The following is a 20,546-nucleotide window of genomic DNA, read 5'->3' on the forward strand; positions in this document are numbered from 1 at the left end:
TATATGATCAATTTACCCCAGGTGATGTCTCTGTCAAGCTAGTTGATACTGGAAATAAGCCCTTTAGGGTGGGTGTAAGATGTGAAGAGCATCTCTCACCCTGATAGGGGCTTAGTAACCACTTCTTTATTCCCTTGGTGTAGGGCAAAGTAGCACAGTTGGGATAACATATGCTTTCTTGTATATTTTAAAGTCCACTACAGCTTGCGTTGATAAAAAGATTTGAGCATTCTCCCACCCCATCCATGGAATAGGTCCTGTAACAATCTACACTCTCCTTCTGAACATCTTTCAAAGTCGCTAATCGGAAGCTCTGGCATGAACTCGAAATTGCCCATACGCGTGGGGAATGGGGATTTATAGGTGGTCAATTCCCTGCTATTTGTAATGGAATCCCAAACCTCTAATAATTGTTTCATTATCCCTGAATAGTAGTAAACTGGCAGCTTAATGTGTTTGAGCAGTCATGGTGTGGTTCATGGAGGATGGCTCACCATTGCAGCATTCATGTGGACCTAGTGCCTCTCGGTCTTATACAGAGAATATTAAAAAAGTATTCTAAGTTGGGCCGCTGGGCCATATATTTTATATCTGGAAGGCCCAACCATTTATGTGCTTTGAGTATTTTCTCAGATATGCATGCTCTGTTTCCAGATCAGATGATGCATCTATGGCTATTTGTAGAATCTTTATGTCCTCATTAGGAAATTTCACCCATAGTGCCTAGAATATATATGTTCTGCTGGATTACTGCTGCATTGCGAGGATATGATAAGCTTGCACCATTTAAACAAGCCATCAGTGAGTGTTAAGTGGCCTGGGATAGTTTGCTGAGTAGAGCTTTTGGTGCTGTGGTCTGATGTACACCCCAAAGTTTTTTATTTAATTGGTAGCCCAAATAAAGTGTATTGAAATCATGAGATGTGTTTCAATTTCCAGAGACAAGCCTACATTAACCACCTCTGATTTATCAAGCTCAACTTCAAAACAAGAAATATTCCCATGGGTCCCTATCACCTCTACTTCATTAAGGGCAGAGCACTCTGGGACTGTCAGGAAGACTATGATGCCATCAGCAACTAGGTGTATTTTGGGTTGGTCACCTCTGAATGGCATTCCACTGATATCTGTGTGTTACATGGTGATAGCTGCTAATGGTTCTACTGCAAGGGCAAATAAAAGTGGAACTAGCTTGCAGGCACATCTTGTCCACCTAATTCAAGGGATTTTCTGTGATCTAACACCATTAACGAAAATTCTTCCTTTTTATTATTGTTTTTAGTGTTTCTATGGAACCTTTCTACCTCTTGTTCAGGTCCCAAAGTTCTTTCCAGGAAGACATGTCAGTAAGTACTACTTCTGTAGTTCTGTACCGCAGAGATGGGAGAAGAGTGCTGGCGGAAGCAAAATGTATTTGTGTTGAACTTCAGATACATGATTGAGGCTTGAAGAGTGTGGTCCAGACTTGGGGCCCGATTTAGATATTGGCAGAGTGGTTACTCTGTCACAAAGGTGACTGATGTCCTGTCTGCTGAAATCTAAATCCTATTAAAAATAATAGAATTTAGATTTCGACGGATAGTTATCCATCACCATTGTGACGGAATGACCCCTCCTCCAATATCTATATCACGCTGTTGTTGTTGTAGCACAGAAGCACAGATGTTTGTAAGTACATCTTCACAAATTGCAAATGGCATATATAAAACTGTCATTAGTTGAAACATGGGTTCAGCGAGGTCCAGAATTTGGGAAACGTAGGTCTGTATCTCTTTTTTTTAAATTCTTGATCATTTTCCACAGTCCTTATCCTCTATGAAAGTATGCTCAGGTGCCTGTGTGTCTGCATTGGAAAGGAACTCCCACCAAGGTACCTTTTTGATAAGGGTGATTACCAAGTGTGAAGCCACACTGATTTTAATGTTTCTTCTTTGAATGTGTGATTCCAGTTTGGATTTTCCAAAGGTTTGTCCAATCCCATGAATGGACTGCTGTGCAATGCAGAGAGTTTTGAATGCTTTTCTTGTCACTAGAAACTAGTGCTATGAGGAAATAAAATTGATTTTATTCTCAACACAATTCAGCACTCATAATTGAGAGGCTATATATTTTTTCCAGATAGTGTGATTAATGTAAATTTTTTCAGTTTTCTTTGTGTCTCTTTTCTCCCCCACATCACTTGATCCCAAGTTTTTGATAATGATGCAGCAGAAACACTAGTGCTGTCCCATATGTCACAGACGTCATCTACATGTGACAGTTTATGCATTATGTCACATATGGGTTGCTTGTAAAGTAATGCACTAAGAAAACGTGTTAATGTGCATTCAGTTTAGGCTGCATGTTTAAACCCCTGTGGTATTGAAAGTTAAACTTAATGTTAGAAAGATTTAACCAATATTATGTGATACGTAAAACTCCAAACTTTCAGAATTTATTGAAACAACATTGAATTTCTAGTGATTAATGATTTAAATACGTGTGAAAAAATAGATAAATGTAGTTTAACGTTGTATTGACTGAAATGTATTCACAGAGTCTCTCCATTTAAAGTTGATATAATCTGAATATTAATGAAGATTTGACAGTTTGCCTATTAAAATTTGTTTTGTTTGATGTACTAATGTGCTGTATTAATTCATTCACATTAGCCTAAGTGAGGCCTGTTGGGCTCTGTTTCTTGTGAATGTGGAAAAATGCTGATTTATTTCCTTAATGTGAACTTTCGTTGACAACATTGTTCCCATGAGAAGACTAGCTTTGGTAATAGACCCCTATTGTTAAAACATAGAAAGAATGTGAGATAATGTCCTTAAGTGTAGAACATCCTGAGCATCAGACTGTTATTGAGAACAATTGTTTCAAACTTGCTACATGGAAGGATGATGTTCCCATGGTGGACTTGGGAAGAAATATCAATGTTACAACTTGGAGTTGTGTGACGGATTTCTGTTGGATGCTACCCTTTCAACATAAAGTAGATTGTTATCTTTGGCAAATCAGAATGCTTGATGACTTTTGATACATCAAAGACCAGTTGGACTTTGGTCAGATTTCCACATGCCCACCAACCAGAACCTTTGTCGATGAAGAATCCCTGAATGCTGAGCCCCTTGGAGAGGTATTTTTCCTCTCTTCTTGCCCTTTGAGATGCCCCACTGAGACTTAGAAGTTTTTCCTAACCCCTTACAAAAAACTCTTGATCGAGCTTCTGAAATGCTGACTCTTTCTCTTTTTCCTACCTTTTGACCTCCTTAGTAATCTGCTGCCAGAGATTACCCTTTTCCAAATTCTTGTTGCCCATTTTGTCTTTTGCCCACATGTGATCCGCCCCACACATGTTCATCCCTGATTTAGTTAAATGTAGGGTTTCCTCTTGCCCAAACTAAATTATAACTCTGCTGATTTTAATTGACTAGATGTTTACCAAGCCTGAGCAATGCTTAACTCCTTTATCACAGATAATTATGTTGATATTTTGTCCTCTTCTTATTGAATGCTTAGTTTTAATGATATTAGTCTGTCTGAAATTGTTTCATCACCTTGGGCAACCTTTAGTGGTTTTATATCTTTAGAATGTTGTCTTGTCAGTGGTCTATATGACTTTGAGCTTAAGTATTTTAGTAAAACTCTTAACTTTATTCCTGACTGGAGTTTTCCTTGCATGGCCACATTGATTGTGCTGTGTTAGTTTATTGGTTTGTATTAAAATGGTGTTGTTGGTTCTACCACACCCTTTACTTGAACAAACAATTCATTGACCTCAATGAGCACTGACTACGGGGAAGGAAGAAAATGCTCAAGCAGATCTGTTAGCAGAGTTATGATTTGCCCATACGAGGGGAGAACTATTCAGGTTTAGTGTTAGGGAAAAATGATTTTCTCATGCAAATACTGAGTCTAAAAATTGTACACCCCAAATTCTGTCCCATGGTTCCTTCCGAAGATTGATTAAGTTCCAGCATCATGCCTATAAGTGATGGATTAATAGGATTTTGCCTTTTATTGCTTTTTGCATGGAGATTGTGGTAAAGTAAGATGCTGTGAAGTGTTTGGCGGAGTTGTCATACTCGAAGTGATCGTGGTACTTGTTGCTCAAAACTGTCCTCATTTTTTGTTGTTGATGGGCCCATCATAGCCTAAGATCCCATGATAACGCATAAGCGTAGAAGACACTTGGTTAATTTATTATCTGCAGTGAGGTACTTGTCATGAGACGTCGTTGACAGTGTAAACAGTTTTCATTGAGTGAGTGCAAGTTATTGCTTGTTATTAAGTGAATTCTGAGTGCATATGGTAGATCTGTATCAACTGGAGTGAGAATTGCTGGTCATGGTTCACTCATTGTGTAATTGTGAAAACAACTTTCAGAAAGTGTGTCTTGTATAGCTTCAAAGTGTTTGAGTTCCAACTCTGTGGTGTGCAGACAGGTTGTTGGTTTTTGCTCGCAATATTTTTACATTAGGGTGTGTGAACGATTTTGTGAGAGACAATTGCAAAGCGAATGCAGCTGCTGAAAGAAGTCAGTGTGATGTCATTTAGAGCCACGCTCGGATAGGTCATTTGGTGTGAAGCCATACTGGTACTGGTGGACAATGCTGCGTTTTTACTGGTGGAAAATTTCAAGAGAAAAACATTGTTGGATTGAAGTTACTTCCAATTAAATTGAAAGTTACTGAGAATATTTGAATTTGCTTTAGCATTTCCCTGTTGTGGAACTTTTAATTTAAGAATTTTAGACAATTTGAGGTGAATGCTGTAGGAGATGAAACCTCCTCTGAGACCCACATAATTTTAAGCTCTTAATATTTTGTAACTTATTGCATGACAGAAAATGACAGGTGGGTATGAAAACAGAATGCAGAGAGAAATTAAGACACTTGCAGAGACTAGATGGATAACAGAGCAGAAAATGTGGAGATCAGACATACTTGGCGGTTTCAGAATGTATCTGGCTATTTCAAGCGAAGTATGTGAAAGCACTAAACTGAAGACTAAGAAGAAGACAGGAAAGGCAGAACAGATGACAGAATCTGAGATTAAAAAGATTGTGACGTATGAGAGTGATTCAGATGATGAGTTTATAAATCATATCCTGATGAATCGTTCGCCTCTGTATCATTTAGTTGAAGTTGGAATAAAAAGTGGAGCAGCACAAAATGTAGTCTCAAATCTGTCAACTGTCCCAGTTGCACAGACCCCGCACCAGATAATGCAGAGTACACCTGCAAATCCAGTAACTCAGATTCCTGATGTGAATCAACCAGTTCAGATTACTAATACAGTTCACCCCATATCAAGTCCACTTGTGAACTAGGTTGTGTCAATTCCTGAAATGAAGCAGACATTGCAGACTCTGTGTGTGAATACACCTGTGCAAAATGAAATGGTATCCTGAATGAACCTGTGCCCATGTTTAGTCCAGTTCAGTCAATGCCAAATGTTAACCTGAGTCAAACAGGATAAAGGTTTAGTACTGTCTTAACAGGACAGAGTGTGGGAATTACATTTCCTCAGGATCAAACAAATTATATGGGTCCAGATGCATTAACAGTTCCCATGACCACAGGTCCAGTTGTTCCCTTATTTGCTACAGGTACAGCTGAAAGCAGTGCCCATTTGATAAATATCCCAGCTGTTCCTGAAACACTGGTTACATCTGCTGGATTATCACTAAATGGTATGCAGAGATCGGTATATTCGAATAATTCAGAAATGGAGAGAAGTGGTACTCTTATTAGACTGTTAACCCCTACCCGGATTGCAGACCAAACCCAAAGACAAGTCAGACAGCATTTACACCTGATGTGAGATTTCCTGAGGGAACCACACTTCCTTTTATCCCTGGACCTGATCAGATTCAAAATACACATTGCAGCACGCTGCTGGGAAGAGTACCTTTTCACACACCAGAAAAGCATGTCACACTTTAATGCCCTGAGTCAGAAGAATATGGGACAGTCAAGAATAGAAGTACCACAGAGAACTAATATCAGTTTTCAAGGTTTCACTGCACAACAGTTGGCAAATTGGTTAGATAATTTGAGGCCTCAAGGTGCAGCAGGTGTAACAAATTTCAGTACGAGAACAGAAGAGGCACTAGAGAGAGATAGATCAGGGAATATGACTAGACTGTAGTTAGAATTGAATGAAATGATTTTATGCACAATATATGCTGCCCAATTGAATAAGTACACAGAAGGCGAACTGCGGTTCCTATGCAAAGTCATTGCACAACTTGCAGGACAGGCTTATGAGAGTTTAGGTGTAGTAGCCAAAAATATGGTGTGGATCTAGAGAAATCAAAGCAGATAAAAAGATGTTACCGATTGGACTTTAGCACAAAAGATACAGCCAACATTAGAGCTATTGGACCCAACATAGACCCAAAGTGTAACTTTACTACTAGTAAAGTTAGACTTTAGGTCTAAACTTAGACATTTGGTCTCAACTTAGACTTTTGGTCTAAGTTTACCTTTGTGAATTGGGCCCCTTGGTTACCAAAGATTGACAGAAGAGCTCAGCAGTCCAAGGAATCGATTCATGCTTATTATAAAAGATTGTTGCAGACGTTCAAATAGCATAGTGGTACAAATATAATGGAAGCTAAAGATATGGGTAATTTCTTTGTCAGGTTTGTGCAAGGATTGAAGCCCACCATATACATGAAATGACTCAGCAGCACCTGACTTGTTGGTAGAATAAACCAATTGATGAGATCCTGTCATATGCAAAATACTGCAATGATAAATTGGAGTTAAAGCAGAAAAAAATTGAAAAAGAAGGTAATGGTCGTGCAGTTGAAAGCTGCACAGAAACCTAATCAGAGTCCACAGATGATGAACACTAAAGGAATGCAAGGAGTGCCATGGCAGGTGACAAATGTTGTTCAGCCTAGAGGTAGAGGATGTGCTGTTCAGATAAATCAAAGTGGTGTCTTTATGATGTCCAGACTTTGAAGAGCGTGTGGAAATTTGGGTCATTGGCGATGGGAGTGTCCCTTTAATAATTGGAAATATCAAGTGCAGAGTGTTGGAATTGCACAGGTTGAAGGCAAAAATCAAGTTCAAGGTCATAAAGTTCAAAAGCCCTAAGTACAAATTCTGAATGTGTCCCCAGGAAAGCAGATGCAGGTGCCTCAAGCCCCGATGACTCAACAGCAGATGGTTGTTGCCCAGCAGAGTCTGAATCAGATCATAAATGCAAATTTGAATCAGATAGAATCACATTTTCTTCTAATGTACCTTAGTGATGAGGAATTTTAAGATTTTCTTCTAGATGATAGCTCTGATATTGAGAATTCCATGCAAAATGCATCCTTAGAAGTAAACCAGCATGGTCCCTATGTAAATGCCACTGTTACAGGCCACAATATGTCATTCTTGGTTGACACAGGAGCTACACATTCCACTGTTAGAACATCAGAAATTGCAAATTTGCCGCTTTCAGGAAAGAGAATTCAAGGTGTAGGAGTTGCAAATAAACAGTTAACCAAGAAGTAATAGAAAGTCCCTGTAAAAATAGGTTAATTTGAAGATGAGTACCAATTTGTGATTTCCAATTTAAGTCCGGTGAGCTTGTTTGGATGTGGCCTACTCTGTAAGCTAAACTGCTCCATTAGCTGCACACCCTGAAGAATGCCATGCAGACTAACAATGAAGATGTGCCCTGTAAAATTGTGAAACAGTACTCAAGTCTCACATTGTACCCAATGTAGACATGTAATAATTTGCCCGACGATTTGAAAGACACCTGAGATTTGGATTTTTTCACAAAAGGAAATTGGACTCATCAAACAAATTTAGCCTATAGAAATATCAGAGAAGCCAAATGCAGTGTTTCCCAAAACAGCACACATAACATGACACCTGAGACAATCGCTGGGATTTTCCCTTTGATTGATAGTTTGATTGAACAAGGTATCCTAAAGGCGATATTAGGAAGCCCATGTAATTCTCCCATTTTACGACTGCGGAAGCCCAATGAAATGTACTGCATAGTTCAAAACCTGAGGAAAGTGAATACAATTGTTGTTCCATGTTGTCCTGTGGTACTGATTCCTGCAGTGATTTTATTCCAAATTCCGTGTAAAACAAAATGGTTTACTATGATAGATCTTTGTCAAGCCTTTTTCTCCATCCCATTGCATGATGAAAGCCAATTCCTTTTTATGTTCAAATTTGTCAGTAGTGTTTTGGTGTGGTGCTGAGATCCCCACAGTTATACTAAGTCACTATACATTTTCAACCAGATCTTGAAGGAATATCTGGAATTCCTTAAGAGTTCCTATCATTCAGTTTCAGTGCAATACATAGATGATCTGTTAGTCACATCAAGCACCCGAGAAGCATGCAGGAGAGATAAAATTGTTCTCTTGAATCATTTGGTGGAGAATGAACATAAAATTCCTGCCATCAAAATTACAGCATTGCAAGACAGAAGTCCTGTATTTAGGTCACCATATTCAGAAAGCCATGAGGAAAGTGTCACAAGAAAGAATCTCTGCAATTTAGAAAATGAATCCCTCTGCCACTCAGAAGGAAGTTCAAGGGTTCTAAGGAATGCTAGGCTATTGTCGTCAATGGATTCCACATTTTTCCCTCTTGGCCAAGCCTTTACCGAGGCTGACACCTAAGGATGTCTCTGATCCGGTACCATTGGATGACAAATTGCATGCATGCCTTCACACAGATAAGAGAAAGTTTATGTTGAGCCCCAACTCTGTGAATGCTTGTTTATAACAAATGTTTTTCTTTGTTTTGCAGTGAGAGAGATAGCTATGCTCTCTCAGTTTTGACAGAGTTGCATGGAAATACAAACACACATATGGCAATTTTTATGCCACTATTGATCATGTGGCGTCGGCATTGCCGGGTTGTTTAAAAGCTGTCCCCACACTGTGTCAGCACAGAGCGGTGCAAAGGCATTGTTATGGGTCATCCCCTGAATGCTTTTATCCCTCACTCAGTGGAACTATTGTGAACCCATGCAAAGACTCAATACCTTGCAAGTGCACGTTTGACCAGCTATGAGCAAATTATTCTTGCATCATCTAATATAAATATTAAACATTGCACTGTTTTGAACCCTGCTACATTTTTACCAAGCCCAAACTCCAAATAAATGTGAGGATGAGGTGGAGCATGACTGTCTCAATGTGACTGAACTGTGCACCAAACTAAGCCCTGATGTAAAAGATGACCCCTTAAATGAAAATGATTGTGTCATGTTTGTTGATGGTTCGTGTTTAAGACATAAAGATGGTACCCTGAGAGCTAGTTATGCAGTTTGCATGATCTCAGGTGTGATAAAAGCCTCCTGGGCTCAAAGAGTCTTTTCTGCCCAAGTAGCTGAATTGGTTGTTCTTGTCGGAGTCTGGTGTGTTTCTGAACTGGTTAAAGTAACAATGTTCACTGATAGTAAGTATGGGTTTGGTGTTGTTCTTGATATTGGACTGTTGCGGTCCCAGTGGGGGTATATGATCTCCCCTGTGTCCCCTATCTGGAATAATGACAATATTTACAATCTATTGAATGCATTACAGATTCCTGCAAATAAACTATATTGTCAAATGTGTAGACTGCAGAAACTATACTGTTTAAGTAACTTTGGGTAATACTTATGCACATGAGGTCATCAGGTATTGTTCCCTTAGTTGTACCTTTTTCAATGAAGAATGGATCAGTGGTAAAAATGCTGAGACAATTCAAGATTTCCTGTTAACTGCTATTGATACATTGTAAGAAGTTAAGAAATTACTGGAAGAAGTGACAGAATATAAGCAGCAAGGTTGGGTCAGAGCAGGATGTGTTAAAAGAAATGAAGATTATGTTTGGGTTTCCAGCAATGGAAGTTCAGTGTTGCCAAATCGTTTGTTGTCACCTATGGCTAGATATTATCATAGACAGGCACACACAGGTAGAGATGCAATGATCCAAATGTTTAGACAAATGTGGTTTAACCCAGACTCAGTGAGGTAGCAGAAGCTGTATGCCACCTTTGTGTCACATGCCAGCGGATGAATGTGGGACAATGCACAGTTGTCACATTGAACTATGCATTGGTAGATCAGGAGGACCATTCAATAGAATGCAGCTGGGTTTTATTGAGCTACCAGTGTGCAATGGACTGAGATATGTCTTAGTAATTGTGTGCATTTTCCCGCACTGGATTGAAGCCTACCCAACTAGGAGCAATGATAGTCTCATAGAAGCAAAGTTGTTACTTAGGGAATTGATACTGCATTTTGGTTTTCTGACTTCTCTGGAGTCAGACTGAGGAACTCATTTGAACAGTGAGGTCCAAAAAATGTTGTGTGTGGCATTACAAGTTGAAGAAAAATTGCATTGCAGTTAGAGACCTCATGCTTTAGGACTTGTAGAACAGATTAATGTAACATTGAAGTACAAACTGATAACAGTATGTGCATTCACCACTTTAAAATGGCCTGATGCATTGCCTCTTGTCCTGATGAGTATGCGCAGTACACCCAACAGACATTTAAGGATGTCCCCTCATGAGATTATCATAGGGAAATCCATGAGATTGCTAGTAGTGCCTGCAAAGTAACTTGTGAACATTACAGATGTCTTGATACAGTCCCACCTCAGCAGGAGGATTGTAGAATACCAATGCAATGCACCTATGTCCTATGTCCAGGTGACTGGGTCATAATTAAGAAGCGCGTAAGGAAAATCTGTTTGGAACCACATTGGAAAGGCTCTCACCTGGTGGTTTTGGTAACCAATAGAGCAATAAAGTGAACTGGTCTCCCCAACTGGGTGCACGTGAGCCACACTCACAAAGTTCCAAATCCCTTAGATTATATAGCAATTGTTCCACAAGGGTCGGTTACAGTGACTGAGAGGGATAAAATTAGTCAAGTTGTTGGGACTGGACAAGTGGCTGCTACAGCAAAGTCTGATGGGGTTCTGAGCAAGTTGACAGCAGTGGATGGTAGTGAAAGATCAAGACGGAATCAGTTGGCTCATGCTAGCTCGGACGCTGACAAAAGGACAAGTTACTGTAGATAAAGGAGCTGTATCAGAAGACAACTGGCCTAAAGAGTAAACTGTGCCAGCAATACAAGTGCCTCTGACTATTGCTGAAAAAACTGAGGAGTCGAGACAAAGTGACAGCGAAACTGAGGGTCGAGTAATCAGAAAGTCAAATAGAAAGAGAGTACCAAGTTGAAGGTACTCAGCCCCTGAATGGACATATTTTGCTGTCAATGACTGGGAGAAGGAGTTTGCAACCTTTTGATTTAACAATTCAAATCCAGTTCAGTATTCTTGAGTTTGAACTTAGGGTGGAGTTGAATTTTTAAATCTCACCGCCGCTTGATGAACAAAGTCATTACATGTTGGAAGTGATTATTAGCAATTATGAGCTGTGCCTTTATTAGAAACATTTGAACTTTTAGTACAAGCTTTTGAGCATTTGAAAGTAGAGTAAGCTCTTTATAAACTTTCTAGAAGATCAAAGAACCTTTGTGTGAATAATTTAAACTTCAAAGAGAGTATTGTTGATTTTTTGCTCTGCTCACGAAATAAAAAGACTGGAAAGAAACAGTGATACATTAAATCCACTTTGCAATTTTTTTCTATTTTTGATTTTTGAATTTGGACTTTTAGGTCTGAAATTACAGAACTTGTGGAGCTAAATCACAATAGAAGTAGCACATGCAAATAGATATGTTTAGGTTTAGTAGCAGTGACTTTTATCATGATTATATAAGTGCTCATTGGATTACGTTTACCCATAGCGAGTGATTCAGAGAAGGTTACATCTACAAGTGCCCTGAACATAGCAAATCCTATTGCAAATGAAGATGCTCTTTATAAATATGAGAAATATTTACACACTGACAGTTCAGCTAACGCATATAACAGATTGCATTATGAGTATGTTGACACCATTGAAGCTAGAGATTGCTATGTTTGCACACAGTTGCCTTCTCAGTAAGTAGAGTTATGTATCATGGCTTAACCCAACCTGTAGAATTTCCTGTAGTCTATTATTAACACTGTGGTATCAGCAATTATGACCTAGTGTTTTCAATTGTTCTCATTTTGAAACATTTAAGCCACACCACAAAAAACATTGGCACTGTGGAAGATTTCTTTGAGCTTACAGTGACATTTTATACCCATAACAACAATTTAACCTGTATTCTTAGTCCAGTAGAAAACAGAATTTATTGGACAAGTTGAGGAAAGCAGGTGAGCTATGAAAGCAAAGATAGAAAAGGGAATAGTTTTGCTGTTCCCTTCACCCTGAAGCAGAAGGCACACTTGCAGTGGAATCAGCCTCCAACCTGCTTGCTTTCCTGCCACCCAGTCTCACTGCAGCACCCACTTGCACATTACCTCCTTGTGCTGCAGCTTTGGAAGTCCAACAGGCACTGCTCAATTTTTAGGTGCAGCAATTAACAAATCTTCCTCCCTTGTATCATCACTCCTTTTCTTCTTTTTTTGGCTCAGTGATCTGGAGAAGAGGTAGGGGGAGGTGGGGCATAAGTCCTAACTCTGTCTCTAAGGTGGCTAATTCTGTATTTCCTAAATATCAGTAATACTCTGGACATGGGACACATGCTTGCACTTGTCCGCTTCTTCATGCCACTGGATGAAGAGTGACTAGTGTTCAGCTTTTTTATTCTTGGGGTCTTTCAGCCTCTTTTCCAGATGAGCTAATCTCCCCATGTCAAAGGTATCATGCTTTTGAAAGGATGTATTGGCACATGCATCAACCGGTTTTCTTGTACATAGTTGGATCAGGAGTCTCTTTTGGTGGGACAAGCTAGCTCTAGACCAATCAGCCCTGAATGTGCTTCCTTATAGTAAAGTCTCACTCATGTAAAATAGAAAAAGAGTCTGCAAGCCTTGTACTCACAATACATCTTGTGGAGGTAGACAGGATAGGAAGCAGAAAACAGGGTAGGGTTCCCTTCAGGTATTATTTCTCCTACATCAGTCGTTCCCAATCATTTGATTTCTGTGAACTGAGGGTAGGTGGTAAACTCCTTTCTGCCGATGAGGTTTACAGTTAGAGCTTAGAGTGTGGAGTTCGGCAAAACCTCTGCAAACACCTGTGATGGAGTTTACCAGCGCCCCCACCTCTACTTACAACTGCCTTATGACTGGGAATTGAGCACTGTGAGAAGTTGAAACGTCAGAGGTTTGCTCTGGTAAAGATGGGATGCTATGCCTTTACTAAAGAATAACACAGGCCCTTCCTTCTGGACCTAGAAACTCAGGTTCCTATCCTTATCCTCTCCTTTAGACATAGCACTTACTCTCTCTGAAGATGGTGTTGGGGCCTAGCCGATACTTGAATTGTCTATCTTTTGGTTCAATGCCAGCATGTCCATTTTTCTGTATGTTTTTCTTTTTGCCCACTGTTTCAGATGTCAAAATGGCGACATCTCTAGGTTGTGCATTGTGCAGGGTGGGGCTGCGGGGTGCTATATGGATGACATGTCTTGGCAAGCCCAAGAAGGGGGTTACAAGGAGGATGGAACATATTATGAACCAGGAGAGGAAGTGGAATCCTGCGATCCCTGCAAGTCTTGTTAGGATTTTTACAAGCCATCACAGAAAGTAGTTTTGTGCTTTGCATACATGTTAGTATTATATCTTGTACACATTAATACTCTATCTAGTTTTTAAACTCTCTTAGCTAATTTACTTCAGAAAAAATCCCCATATGGTATGCGGGAACAGAACAGTCTTCGTCCTTATTCAGCCTGATGTACATTACCTGAAGGACCCCCACTTTATTATTACTGAAACCCGGGAACCACCACTGAATCATTATTGGAATCTGGTGCCTAGTCCTAGACATTGTTGATGATTTAGACCACAAAATAATACACATAAAATACAGAAACAAGCTTTCCATCAAACACATCAAACACATACACATATGATAACACATTTTAATTCGTTTGCAGACAAATGAAATTCAAAATAAAAAAATTATTTTAATAGGAAGGTTGGAGCTGTTCTATATTCAATTGAAGCTAATTGAAGCCACACAATTTCCATACTATATTCAGGGCCACTTGGATTATGCAGCAGGAGAGAGACAATATGCTGCAGGGTTGAGTAATTTATGAATCAAGAAAAGGCAAATTATGTGGCATAATGCAGCACTTTTTGTAATAGTATTACTTCATTATTATTATTATTTTTTTATTTTGGTACACTGTATTGACATTGTTTGCACCTCATTAGTACCAGTTTAACACTCACATAGAGCAATAAATAAAGGAAAGGTGACCAGTACTGCTTTGAAAAGGGTCTTTCATTGTGCAGCTACACCTACTGCTGCACTGTTAGTAACTTTTGAACCATTTGAGCTAAAAACATTTTTTTTGGTAAAATCTGCAGACAATGCAGCAGATGATGGCTTATGTGGCAAATGCAGCAAACCTATAATTATGCAAACATCACTGTTTCCACACAGTCGCATAATTCAAGTGGCCCTGACTATATTCTGTTGGATGCACCTATACTGCTCCCAAAAATCAATCTGAGGATATTAATTTAATTTTTATCCTCCAATTTCAAATTCATTGACGTTTTCAGTATGTTTTTAAATTTTTCAATTGAAAATTTAGCCACTTTACTTATATACACTTCATTAAACTGTTAATACTAGTTAATTTTCAATGCAGTCACGGACCTCCTGAGGAGGCTTCATGGACCCACAGGGGTTCCCGGACCACAGGTTTGGAGCAACCGTTCTACATGATCTCATTGAGCGGGAGAGAGGGAATGGTATTGTACACTCACACCCAAAGATTCACTTTGTTCAACAAATCTTCAGTCTATATCCAGAGAGGCTTGTCAAGGTGTCAGCTGCAAGACTAGAGGTTCTCTTTCTCTCACACGTTCACCTTTCAAGGGTCTGTACTTCGGGCCCTGGCACTCCTACCTATCTTCCCCATTAATGGGATCACATTTATGCTTATTTTCTCCTCTGGACTTGTCTCAGTCCTACCTGCAAAGAAATATCCCTTTTATTTTTCCCATCATCTCCTATCCTGACATCTGATGTGCACACATTTTGCTTTGACAATACATTAGCCACCAAAAATATAAGCTGTGTCAGTGAGCAACACATAGTAAATGCTATTGGACTTTAACTACATTTTTGGCTCGATCTGTACTCGTGTTTCAGCCAACTATCAGGTGTTGAACTGGGTCATTCTCCACCCCAGTTCTCCTGGACAAGCTTCTCCTTTTTCTGTAGCACCTGGAGTCCTCGTGTGAAATGTGGTCCACTGTTCCCCTGCTGCTCTTTGTGGACTTAGTTTCTGCCACCATAATAGTATATATATATAAGAAATATAAACACATTTTCAGTATGTTTTCATACTCCCCACTTATAACATACTGCCCTCACACAACACACACATCCCTCCCTCCCAGATAGGCACACGTCCTATATGTTACTCACCCAAAGCTTTAAACCTTCTTATTTAGACTAAAAACTGATTATTCTACTTGGTATACTTTTAAACTTTCATTTTTATAGCCCCAATGTCCAGATCATTATGACACCTCTTATAGCAGCAGTCCCTCCAAGTGCCATTTCTCAATGGATCCCGACCACCCAGGCAGTTATGCCTTTCCATATTTCTATGTACAGGTATATGTATACATACTCACACATATTTATTGCCTACGGGACGTGTGAATGATGATTGGCTAGTCACAATATGAACAATATGGTCCCTGTGTACTGAAAACAATTTTTTTTAAATATAAAAAATATATGGTGAGCACACTGTACCACAGGGGCATGTGGGTGTGGGTAAAGGGGCCCAAGGTGATCTATGCTTGATTGGCTGGCTACAGTATGTTGTAGCAGTCACTAAAAAAGTCCGGTTCATGGCCCCCTTTGAACTGTATTGTAGTGAGAGCTGCTTTTAGAGGGTCACAAAATGGAAAACATATGAAGTGTGATAACAGATATTTGACACAATATAAACAATTTGTTCATTGTTTTATACTCATTTTGGGAATTCTGGTGAATTTATCCTGTTAAAATTATGACTCTCTGCTGGGATTTGATGACCCATGTTTGAGATGCCATATCAGAAAATCTATGAAAAAGTTCTTCCAAACTTCATTTTCTTGCACACAGGTTTAAAAACTATTCATTTATTTAATGCTAATCTATGAAAGAGTAGTGAGTAAAACGTGGTTGCATTTTTTGTATTTTTATATAATGTGATGGCTGTCAGGAGATGCTTGCATAGGCCAGATGCATAATCCTCTGCATGGACTCCGAGGTGAATTTCTATGCTTTTCTACAATTGAAATGTGAGCCTAACTATAACGCCTCTGTCACCTTTGGTTTTTTAAGTGAATTTCTATGTTTTTTCTAGGCCCTGCAGTCAACTCCCTGTGCATCACATGGCCGAAGGGGTTTGGAGCTTAAAGGGGGCAAAATTTAATACATACTTTTAGAGGGGAGTGTGTGGGCTCCTCTGGGCACAAGGGACCACCACTTAGGGAAACAATAAATAAATATATGGGGGCTGCATGGACCCCCAGGGGCACCGGGGGTAACCACCTCCCTGGAGCTGCATAATAAAAAAACTTATTGGGGGCAGCAAGGAGCACCTCCATGAGCAATTTATAATTTCTTTTTAGGGGGTAGCAAGGACCTTCAGACCTTAGTGACCACCACCTACCTAGGGCTATATTTTAAAACAATTAGAGAGTACCACACAGACCCCTCCCCCCCAGGTTTTGATGTTATAAAAGTTGTCATGAGTGCTGTAATATCTGGGGTAATTAGCAGTGCATGACGACAGCAGAAGTTATAGTTATCTTAGGATGTGAGTTATAGTTACTCGAAATAACTGTAACTATATCTCCTGAAATTTTTCTGGTTTGAGTAAATTCAGAACCTAACTATAACTTCCCTGTAACCTTTGTTTTTTTAAATGGATTTCTACATTTTTTTAAAATTCTATTTCCTAACTTTTTTAAATTCTATTTCAACAACATCGGACCTGCATACCTCAACCACCACCTCGTCTTCCACACCCCCACCAGACAACTCTGTTCTGCTCACCTGGCTCTGGCCACCTTTCACGGATCCTCAAGATCACAGCTGGAGGCAGATCCTTCTCCTACCTCATCTCTAAGACATGGAACTCTCTTCATCTCAGGCAATCTCCCTCTCTGCCTCAATTCAGGAAGGACCTCAAGACTTGGATCTTCGACTGAAGTGGCCATCCAGTGCTTTGACTGAGCTGCAGTACCCCCCCTCCAGCACCTTGATTAGCCATGCTGTAGAAGAATCCTGATTGATTGATTAATTGAACCATAATGCCACTGTAACTTTAGTTTTTTTCAGTGAAGTTCTACTGTTTTTTTCACGTAAAGTAATTTTCAGTACTATATGTTAATCCAACCGTCAGCCATGCACGGTGGTGGTTGGTGGCAGTGGCTGGCCTGCAGCCAGGCCCTGCACCAACCCCCTATAACTACCCAACCCCACAGTGCGCACTTCATTTGGACATGTTGCGGCAGGAGCTTGCCACAGCACCTGTATCTCTGGGTGTGGGTATAGGTGTGAAAAGGTCTCTTTTGATGTGACAATCGCTGTGAAAATGTCTGCCTGGGCGTGAGAGTGGGTGTGAGAGGGTCTGTGTGGGTGTGAGAGTGGATGTAAGCGGGAGCACTTTCTACTGGTTCAGAACTGTCTCCTCATTGGGTGAACTACAATTAAATGGGGGGTGTAACCCCCAGGGTCCAGCCTTTATTAAATGGAGGAGGGGGCCAAAGAGCCCCCCTCCTCAGGCCAATCTCAGCCCCAGGGATTCTATCCATGAGGCCGGGCCTAAACATTTCATTATTTTTGGGGGGAGAAGGGCCATGTGGCGTACCTCCCATGGCTGATCTCGGCCCCAGGGACCCCATATCCTGGGGAACAGACTTAACATATTTTTTTTTGAGTGGAGGTGGCCCACGTGACACCCCCTCCCTGGGCCGAATATGGCCACAGGATTCCCATCCCTGTGGTTCTGGCCATCTGTACTGGGCGCCCCACGGGGCCCCCAGTGTTTAATGGGACCACAGGGGGAGCCTCAAGGCCCCCGTGGTCACAGCAGCTCTCTTCTCCTGCAGGAGTAGGCATTGCTGCTAGAGAGAGGGAGCTGTTAAAGATGCAGCTGCATCTCTGTGAGAGCTATAGTTTCATTTGCAGAGCAGGAACCAGAGGGACCCTACGCTTCCAGGAAGTGAGAGCAGTTTGACTTCTCTCACTTGCGGGAACTGGAATGTCAAAGCTCCCGCCAAATCAGAGCAAACAGCTATGTCCCAGGGTAGGGCCCCCGGGACAATGCAGGAACCAGCCCCGGGGTGTCATCCCAAGATCCATTATTGGCTCCACAAGAGCGCCCCCCTCCAACTTAAGAATTTGTCCCACGGAGGTGGTAGTCCCAGGGACAGGGGGTCCACAATGGACCCCCATGTCTTCTTTAAATTCAGCCCCAGGGAGGTGGAGGTCCCCAGGGCTGTGAGGGTTTCACATAACCCCCCACATTTCAATGACTGTTTGCAACAGGGAGGTGGTGGTCCCTGGGGATGTGTGGGGGCTGGTTTCTGCCCCCTGCATTTCATTCAAAGAGAGTCCCAGAGGGGTGGCTGTCCCCAGAGCTGTGGGGACCACACAACCCCCTCATTTAATTTACTGTTTGCCGCAGGGAGGTGGCAGTCAGTGGAGCCAAGGGGGGGGGGGGGGTCATACAGCCCCCCACATAGAACTCAATCTTAGTCCCAGGGAGGTGGCAATCCCCAGGGCTTCAGTGAGCTCCAGGAAGGGCCCCTGTGCCTCCTCCTTTATTCTTTATTTTAACATGCCCCTGGGACCTGGCTTACCACGGGCTTCATGAAGTGAGCAAGAACGCGCTTGTGTTTTTTTTTTTTTAGAAAGTTACTGTGGATAAGGACCCCAATTTTATTTGTCAATTACATATCACACAAGTGTGTTGGCTTGAAATATGCCTGTGGCAATACTGAAAATATATGTGAGGACTGCTGTACAGATATATGGGCGAGGTAGGAAAAGGCTAGCAATTAACTAATGACAGGTTTGTGTTTGCTAGGTAAACTAGCAAAGTCTGAATGACAATATCACACATGAGTACTCAGAATACACATACTGCTCTGTGCCACTCCCATGTTTGAGCAAGAGAGTGAAATACTGCGACCAATATACATACATGTCTAGGTGTATCACACCAAATCCAGTTAGGAATGTGCATGTAAGTCAAGCAATATCCAAACAAGTCACAGACCCTTGGCAATGTGTATGTGTGAAGAATGACACAGAAAGGTTGATTGTGTCATTTCCTCTACTCAAAGCTGACATGAGTAATCATAGTATCCAAAATTCACTCACTGTAAATGTGACATAGGTTGTGGAATGCAGATGTGAGTGTGTGGACATGTTTAATAAATGAGGTGAAGCTACTGTAGAACAGTTGAGAGAGAATTTGGAAGACTTGGAGGGCCAGTCCCGCTGAAATAATGTGCAGATAGTAGGGGTACCTGAAAATACCAAGGGGCCGGCCATGGATCTTTTCATGGAGGATCTCATCTTGAAACAGCTGCAACCATGTGTACTTTCCAAAATCATGTAGGTGAAGTGAGCTCACTGCATCCCAGGTGCACCATCAAAGCCTCCTGCACATCCTCGTCCCATTATAGCAAGACTCTTCAACTTCCAATACCGAAATATGATTCTTCAAGCAGCTTGCATATAGGTAATGCTCGGGTTACCTTCTTCCCCCGATTTTACTCTTTGGGTCCAGAGTCTGCACTGCAGCTTCCTCTAGGTGAAGTAGGGTCTGAGAGAACGAGACCACAAGCATTCAATGAATTTCCCTGAGCAGCCTTGAGTAGTCGCAGCGGGCAAAATGAATAGCAGGTGGCAGGAGGATCAAGACACTGTGACCGCCCTAAGCGCACTGGGTTTGCGGCTCCGCAAAGGAGAATTGTGATACACTCGAAGTGGGTCACTATGTGGTGCTTTCTGGAACCTGGGAGGGGAGCCTCTTAAACATACTTTCAGTATGTATCCCAGTATGATTTTACTACTCAGTACCACCAGCCCTGACCACTCATCTACACAGTATTCCATATGGAGAACTGATCATGTAAGGAGACTTTAAACCAACGCTGAGTGATAGTATTCACTAACATTCCCACAGGCCCCTGGACTCAGTTAGATATTTGCAGACTCCCTCACTGCCCAGGGAATGGGGGATGTAAGGGGTACCCTTAACCCAGCAACCCAGCAACCCAGCACTTTACCTTTTACTTGGGGGTGCCTGATAGTCTCTCCTGAATTTATCACTTTCTCATGCCGGCTCTCTAGCTGTTAAAAGTCAGCAGATTACTAACTCAGCCAGGGGTATTTCTGACCATTCTCCCATGTGGCTGGTGTATGGTTAGGGGTGAGAGGCTGAATACTAGCTGCATTATTTTGAGCCCTTGATACCTTAAAGTGAAAAAAATTAG

The sequence above is a fragment of the Pleurodeles waltl genome, chromosome 1_1, assembly GCF_031143425.1.
Source record: "Pleurodeles waltl isolate 20211129_DDA chromosome 1_1, aPleWal1.hap1.20221129, whole genome shotgun sequence".
NCBI classification, from domain to species: Eukaryota; Metazoa; Chordata; class Amphibia; order Caudata; family Salamandridae; genus Pleurodeles; species Pleurodeles waltl.